At 43.2% G+C, this 8,323-nt stretch overlaps 1 pseudogene; it reads right to left on the minus strand.

The window, feature by feature from the left end:
• Positions 1-6,284: 6,284 nt before the first annotated feature.
• Positions 6,285-6,608, minus strand: LOC121288617 (annotated as a pseudogene).
• Between the last annotated feature and the right edge of the window lie 1,715 nt (positions 6,609-8,323).

Here is an 8,323-nt window from a genome sequence, read left to right on the forward strand (position 1 = left end):
TTGAGCTGAGAGGAGAGAAAGTATCTCAGGACCAGCAAGCAACTGAGTAACAAAACAGGGTGATTAATGTAAGGATCCTGTGTGCCACTGCTGACTTCATTGGTATATATAGTATCATTAATTTTATCATTATAAACTCTCCAGGCACTGGAAAAGTATATCTGCCCCAAGGATGCTGAATCTAATGAGGTGGCTCTCACATCTGATTACTTTTTCTCCTAAAGTCAAGCAACATTTTTTCAAATGACTGGTTATTCAGCATGTAGCAGAAAGCTGGATGCTTATACTTTGGAATTTTGAACCGGGCTAATTTGTTACAAATCACATTTTTTGACAAAACCTTTAATGAAATGTGCATTATCAGAAACCAATTAAAGGCAGATTTGAAAATTTCTTGATATTTGGACACTTCTGGCTATTTGGATTTTCTGGGTGTTTGTTTAATTCACACATTTTAACTATAATATTTTGGTACTCAATAAATACACTTTCATACAGCCAAGTTCAGCAGCTATTGATTCAATACACTGTTAATTGTGGATGCAATTTATGTCATTAACACAAATAGCCTTAGAGAGTACTGTAGATACTGGAAACAGCATTCACCATTTACGTGCATTGCACACGGAATCAGTAGAATGTAACAGTTTTATAACATTGGATGGAAAAAGTAATTTACTTGAAGCAGAACTTCCTGCAAATAAACAGTACACTGCAATCTCAACAAAATTAAAATTGCTGGAGAAATCCAGTCAGAGGTCATTCTATTCACCCCTGCAGTTCTGTGCTTTGTATTCCTGAACAGAAATTTCTTTCATTTCTCTGTTAATCTAGTGCAGCAGATGCCTGTGAGTTTGTGCTGTAGTAATGCCAGCAAATCATGCAATCTTTATCTATTTACTTTTCTTTTTATTCAGTCGTGGGGTGTGAAAATGCCAGCATTTGTTGCCCTTCCTAATTGCCCTTGAGGAGGTAGTGGTGAGCAGCTGCCTTAAACCGCGGCAGTCTATCTGGTGTAGGTATACCCACAATGCTGTTCAGGAGAGAGTTCCAGAATTTTCACCCAGTGACAGTGAAGGAACGGCGATAAATTTCTAAGCTTGGAAGGCATGTGGCTTGGAGAAAAAGTTGCAAGTGGTGGTGTTCCCATGCACCTACTGCCCTTGTTTTTATAGGTGAAAGATGTCATGAGTTTCGAAGTTGCTGTTGACGGAGCCTGGCAAGTTTCTCAGTGTATCTTGAAGCTGGCACACATCGCTGCAACCATACACCAGAGGTGGAGAAGGTTAATGTTTAAGGTGGTAGAAGGCGTGCTGCTCAGGTTGGCTGCATTGTGCTGGATATTGTTGAGCTGCTTGAGTGTTGTTGGAGCTGCACTCATCCAGGCAAGTGGGGAATACTCCACCATACACCTGACTAGTGTCTTTAAGGTGGCTTTGGGGAGGCAGGAAGTGAGTTGCATACTACATAATTCCCAACCTTTTACTTGCTCTTGCAGCCACAGTATTTATATGGCTGGCCCAGCTATGTTTCTGGTCAATGGTATCCACATAATATTGATGTTGGGGCTTCAGCGATGGTAATGCCATTGAATGTCAAAGGGAGATTGTTAAATTCTCTTGTTGGAGACGGTCATTGCATGGAACAATTGTGGCACAGATGTTACTCTCCACTTATTAGCCCAAGCTTAAATAAACATAAAATGATTATTTTTTTCACCACCAGCAGTGAAACAATGGGGTGAAAGAAATAAAGATCAGGGGAGGTTTTTAATGGGTAGCTGAGTTGATATTATGTGTTTTATGTTATAATCTGAATTGATAATAAAGTACTAAACACTGGAGAAATAGGTTCTAGTTCTATGTCATACAACTTGTGAATATTAATAGTCTTAAATAAATTAGTATCATCATCAAGAAAATAAAATTCAACAACAAAAACTTACATTTGTAAAGTGCCTTCATCATGGAAGAGATATGCCAAAGCACTTGACAGAATGTCACAAAACATGTACACCAGGCCAAGCAAGAATAGATTAAAGGCTGACCAAATGTTTGGCCAAGGAACTAGGTTTAAAAAGAGAGAATGGTAGGGGCTTGGTGAGGTTTAAGGATGGATTCCAAAGTGTGGTGCTTAGTAACAGTGATGGGACAAAGGGAAGGGTGAGTATGCACAAGAGGCTGGAGTCAGAGGTATGGGGAGTTCAGGGCTAAATGAGGTTGCAGTGTTAGGAAAGGATGAACTCCATAGAGGAGTTTAAACAAAATGCTGAGAATTTTAAAATTGAGCTAGGAGCCAGTGTAGGTCAATGAGAACAGGAATGAAGCAAGAGTGTGACTTGATGAGAGATATGATATGGGGAGCAGAGTTTTGGATGAGCTGAAGTTTACAGAGGGTGGGGATACAAAGTGTAATGAGTTTACATACCAGACAGGTTTCAACACAAAACAGTTAACTTTATTATAGAGAGTGTTTCAGATGCTGCATGCTTGAACCAAGTCCTCGACAAGAAACCTCAGCCCCTGGATTACCTGTGCTTGGGGCCTCCAAGAACAATCACGTGACCCCTGATAGACAAGAGGAGAGACTATACCTTTAGTTACTACACAAGGCCAGCTAGGTGGACATTGAATCTGGAAGTGACAATTACTGGAATGAGGGCTTCAGTGGCGAATGGACCGAGGTGGGGCAGAATCAAGCAACATTATCAAGGTAGAAGTAAGTAGTCTTTGTGATGGAGAATATATTGGATCAGAGTCTTAGCTCAGGGTCAAACAGGACATCAGTGACTGGATTTAACATTTTTTTCAGCAGAGTAAGGGAGGTGAAATAGAAAGTGAGTGTTCTACTCGCTCCCAGCGTTGGAATCAAGTGTTGAATATCCAATTAGTGGCCGCCTGGTGGGAAGGTGGCCAATTAGTGGTGCGAAGGGGGGCTCAGCACCAAATTTGGAGTCCAGACTGGGATGTCATGTGACAGAGGGAATAGGGAGTCAGTCACGGCTACAAATTTAAAGGCTCCCTGCTCTCTGAATTTCTGTTTATTTCTACTGCAGGCTTATAAAAGTCAATAAATGAAGTCAAAAACCATACAGTTGCTACTGCCTTCACCAGCAGAATCTCTAGCTACATGCAGTCATGGGCCCAGCCATGGCTTTTACTTCCCCTCTTCTGTCGCCCCGTCATACCTGATGTAAACTGGTCCCAAAACTCCCTCATCCAATGCCCGAAAGACGCAGTGGGCAACAAAAGATTGTGTACAAGTGGATTTTTAACAAGTGCACTAGCTTGTTAAAATTTCAAATGGCGAGCAGGCTTCCGATGTCAGCACTCACTTGCCTTCCATTATTGTTGAGACTGGTGTGATGACATCGTATTGCCGGCCTGATGTCATCACCCCCTATTTTACATTTACACGGTGGGGGGGCTGGCGGCCCACCCAATCCACGGCTGTAAAATTCAGTCCCAAGTTTATGACAAATGATCATCCAGAGAAAATAGCCAAGGGTGGAAATGGAGTCAATGATGAGTGTCGGGGGTTTGTGACAGGGCTGAAAATAATAGCTTTTGTCTTACTTGCGCTCAGCTGGAAAACATTGCAGTTCATCCAAGAATAGATTTCAGGCAAGCTACATGACAGCACAGAGGCAGTGAATGGGTTGACAGATGTGGTGAAAAGAAAGAACCATGCGTCATCAGTCTAAATGTGGGAAACTGAACATGTGCCTACACCTGCGGTCTGTCCGCAAGAATGACCCAAACCTCCCTGTCGCTTGCCATTTTAACACTCCACCCTGCTCTCTTGCCCACATGTCTGTCCTTGGCTTGCTGCATTGTTCCAGTGAAGCCTAACGCAAACTGGAGGAACAGCATCTCATCTTCTGACTAGGCACTTTACAGCCTTCCGGACTGAATATTGAATTCAACAACTTTAGATCTTGAACTCCCTCCTCCATCCCCACCCCCTTTCCGTTTCTTCCCCTTCCTTTTGTTTTTTCCAATAATTTACATAGATTTTTCTTTTCCCACCTATTTCCATTATTTTTAAATCTTTTATGCCCCCCCACCCCCACTAGAGCTGTACCTTGAGTGCCGTACTATCCATTCTTAATTAGCACATTTGTTTAGATAATATCACCAACTTCAACACGTCTGTGTTCTTTTGTTCTTTTGTCTGTGACATCTTTTGATTATCTGCTCCTATCACTGCTTGCTGGTCCCTACAACCACACCACCCCCCTCCACTTCTCTCCCCCCACCCAACCCCCACTTTAAACCAGCTTATATTTCACCCCTCTCCTTGGATTCACCCAGTTCTGTTGAAGGGTCATGAGGATTCAAAACGTCAACTCTTTTCTTCTCTGCTGATGCTGCCAGACCTGCTCAGTTTTTCCAGGTAATTCTGTTTTTGTTTTTGGATTTCCAGCATCCGCAGTTTTTTGTTTTTATGTGCCTACGAATGATGTCACCAGGATATGAGGAAGTAAAGGGGAGAAAAGTAAACACTGAGCGAACTGGGGGTTGTCAATGCATGGGATAAAAGGCCATTTCTATAGATAACCTGGCTGTAGTCACAAAAATAAAAGTTGGACCAAGCATTTGTTTTTTTCCCTCTGTAAGTGAAATTGTAGTATCATTCAATGTTTACTTACTTTGATGGAAAACTTACTTTTAGTAGTGCTCTTATCACCATTATGTTGCAATTTTCTGTGTTAGTTAATCATAGTCTGTCATGAAGCTATTAATGTATGTAACATTTTGGAAAATATTTTCTCTTTTAAAATAGATGTTTAGTCGGCAGGTGTGTCTTAATTGGATTAAAGCCAGCTACTCTGGGTGCTTTGATGGGTACTAGTTTTCATATGGAAGAGAAATAGTGTGCATTTGCATATTTTTGAATAGAGCATTCAAGAAGTGGGGTGAAAATTTGACCCCTATCTAGCAGATACCAAGCAATATGTTTATAATACTAATAAAATTGGTATTATGAAAGGGGTTTCATTGTTAAAAGGTGAAGTTCAAAGAGGCTGGTGAGACAATGGGAATTTGAATTCAATCAGTGGTAGTAGGCATAACTTCAGCAGTTTTGGGGTGTGCAGGCAGAGGCAATGTAAGATCAAAAGGCAGCTGCAAGCCTCCAACTGGCTCCACAGGATCCAAAGTGCAAAGAACCTCATTTTGAATTTGTAAGGTGAAAATGCTTTGCCTGGTGTCTGGTTAAGTCTATGGATTGCTGTTGCCTTAATGGAGATTAGTTTGGGAATTTGTTTTATTTTAACCTGTGTACACTAATAAAATGTTTCAATTAGTTTAATGTAAAGCATCAAGAACTAGTGGCCTGATTCCTGAATTTAGAGTCGCATCTCAAACATAACACTTAAAATTATGGATTGTGACAGTTGTTTAATGTTTCCCCCTAGGATTTTTAAATAACTACACTTTACAATCTGCGTCGGTCACGACAATTCATAATCCATTCGAGCAAAAGCAATAATCAACTGATTACTGGGGAGTACAGCGTAAGTTGAGAGAGTTGACAGATGGTGGGGAGAGGGGGGCAGATTTTATGGAGACATAAGGGGTTTTGCCTGCCAGCTGGCGAGCTGGTGAGAGACCTGCGTGGCCTCCTCCAGGAAGCCCCCTCACCCCACCAATACTAAGTGCCTCTTGGGCACTTACGTGGCCACCAGTGGGCCTAGCCCAATGTCAAGGACCCCAGGGTGGTAAGGCCTGCCCACCAAGAGTTGCCTGCCAATCAGAGGCCAGCAAAACATTTGCTCACCAGCATCACCAGGGAGGCAGTGACTGCTGTGGGAACAACACCCACTGGAGGCCCAGGATCGGGGAGCCAGTGGTAAGTTAAAGCAGGAGGGGTTTCACTGAGTAGGGGTCATGGAGAGGGTGGTGGGTTGGCAGCAAGGGCAGGGGTTGTGGCTCTCAGCTAATCTCCCCCTTCCTAATGCCAGGCTCCTCGATCAGGCATTGAGTACTTTGGAAGGAGGGACCCCACCCCCACCCCCACCCCAGGAGATGACAAGGAACCCACTTTTTGTGCTCCTTGAGTGGCGACAGGGCTGGCCACCACTGAGTTAATACTACTGGCAGTGGGATGAGACCCCTACATGGTCATTGATTGCATGCTGAAGGGCCTCGATTGACGGTTGGGCAGGAAGCCTGACCATGGCAGTTGAGGAAAGGTGGTGGGGTATTTATTAAGTTACAACTTTACAGTCCCAGAAAACATGAACGAAGAACAGACAGTCCCTTCCTCTCTGAAGACCCTAATCACTTGCTGATTTCATCAAATTTTGGTTCCTCATATTTAAAACCTGGGAATTTGGTGAGGCCCCCTACCCCATGGAGCTGTTGCAGTTTGGCAATCTCCGCATCCATATTTGTCTGGTATTCTGGGCCAGCATCAACAGGACCACCCGCTTTTTTGCTCTTAGTGTCATAGTCATGGATTTTATCTATGACGAGTTTATGGATTGGCTCGAGGCTCTTGGCCTTGTTAAATGCCACTGCCTTGAACTCAATGTTTCGCCGGAGAACAACAGAAAGGGAAGATCACAGGATGGTGGAAAACTGGAACAAGCATTGCATGAACATGGTGGCAACGCGCACACCACCTTTCCTGCCTCCAAAAATGCCACGAGGGAGGGCATAAAGCTGCCCCTGTGACGTTTTGCCAGTTTTTTTTCCCACTAAAGTTGCAGAACTGAATTAAAAGGGCCAGTTCCTCAGGCAGGTTCCGCAATGACTCATCTTCTGGCGCTCACATGGACATGCATGCTGAGCAATTCTACTGGGTTAGATCTTGTGCATTACTTAAAATAAAACCGCACATTTCACTCATGCATAGAGATTACCTTTGGAAGCTCCAAATAAAGATTGCAACAGCTTTTAAGCCAGCTAAGGCATTCTTGAAATAAGACTGAAATTTTATTGGCAGTTGAGTTAATGGGCAACATGGCCAGCTCTGAGTACTGCCCCTTTCTGTGGAGAGAGCTTGGAGATCCTATTGAAAGTTGTAGTCTTAAGGATATCAGCAATTGTTGCAGGTGGAGAAAAATCTTCCAAACAGAGCCAATGCACAGCAAATCTGGCAGGAGAAAGCCAATGTTATTAATGCTGTCTCCTTGGTATATCAAACATAGAAGCAAATAAAATTAAAATCAAAATGATTCTCTGGATTGAAGAATTCCACTACGAACGAGAATTGCTTGCACTATGGATGCATTGAGGATTCAGCCCATGCCATGTTGTCACATCCACAATGCAGCCTGCAGAAATCTCAATCCTTAAACCTCCTAAATATCTAAATAACCCACCCAATGTGATGGTTGTTTAGGCTTCCTGGAGTACTGTGTTCAATTCTGGGGGCCACAATTTAGGAAGGATGTCAAGGCCTTGGAGACAATGCGGAGATTTATCAGAATTATACCACCGATGAGGAGTATCAGTTTTGTGAGAGGCAAGGGGCTAGAATTTACCAGCCCTCTGAAGGCAGGGCTGCAAGATGGGAGGCCTCATAAAATGGCGGCGGAAGGCAGCGGAAGGGGAGGCTGATATCTGCTACCGCCAGCGGATATTACAAATGGCGGGAACTTCAGCGACACAACCGTCCGCTAACTGGAGACGGGTGGCTAATTAAAACAATTAAGTAGCCAATTAACGGCCATTTCCCACCTGTGGCACGGGAGCAGTTGCTCCTGTGTGGTGAGACAGCAAATTAAACCCAGGTGGTCTCCCAGCAGGTTCCTGGGGGTCCGCCCTTCTTTGTGGTCATTTCGTGGCCCAGGGTGGCTTGCCAGCAGCAATGGCCACCCATGCAGTCCCAACTGGCCATCACCAGTAAGATGTTGCCCAGGGTCCTAGTGTCCACCCACATGGGGTGATTCTACTTTCATCCCTGCCCTTTGATAAAATTCTGGCCAAGTGAAGCTGGCATTTTTCTTCCTAACACATGAAGGTTGAGGAGAAATTTGTCAGAGCCATTCACAGAATCAGTGAATGTTATAGAACTGGAGAAGGTCATTTATTTAAATTTGTATAAATATGTATTTATTTAAATTATTTATTGTTTGAATTATTTAATTCTTATTTATTTAATTATTTGAATTCAATTCAAAATTATGAGATGTAACAGAGTAAATAAGGAGAAATTGTTTCCACTAGTTGATGGGTCGGTAACGAGAGGAAACACATTTATACAACCTGGTCATGGAATCATAGAATGGTTACAGCACAGAAGGGGACCATTTAGCTCATCGTGTCCAATGCCAGCCCTCTGGAAGAACATCTCACCAAGTTCCTTTCACCCG

Source organism: Carcharodon carcharias, chromosome 15, assembly GCF_017639515.1.
Source record: "Carcharodon carcharias isolate sCarCar2 chromosome 15, sCarCar2.pri, whole genome shotgun sequence".
Lineage (NCBI taxonomy): Eukaryota > Metazoa > Chordata > Chondrichthyes > Lamniformes > Lamnidae > Carcharodon > Carcharodon carcharias.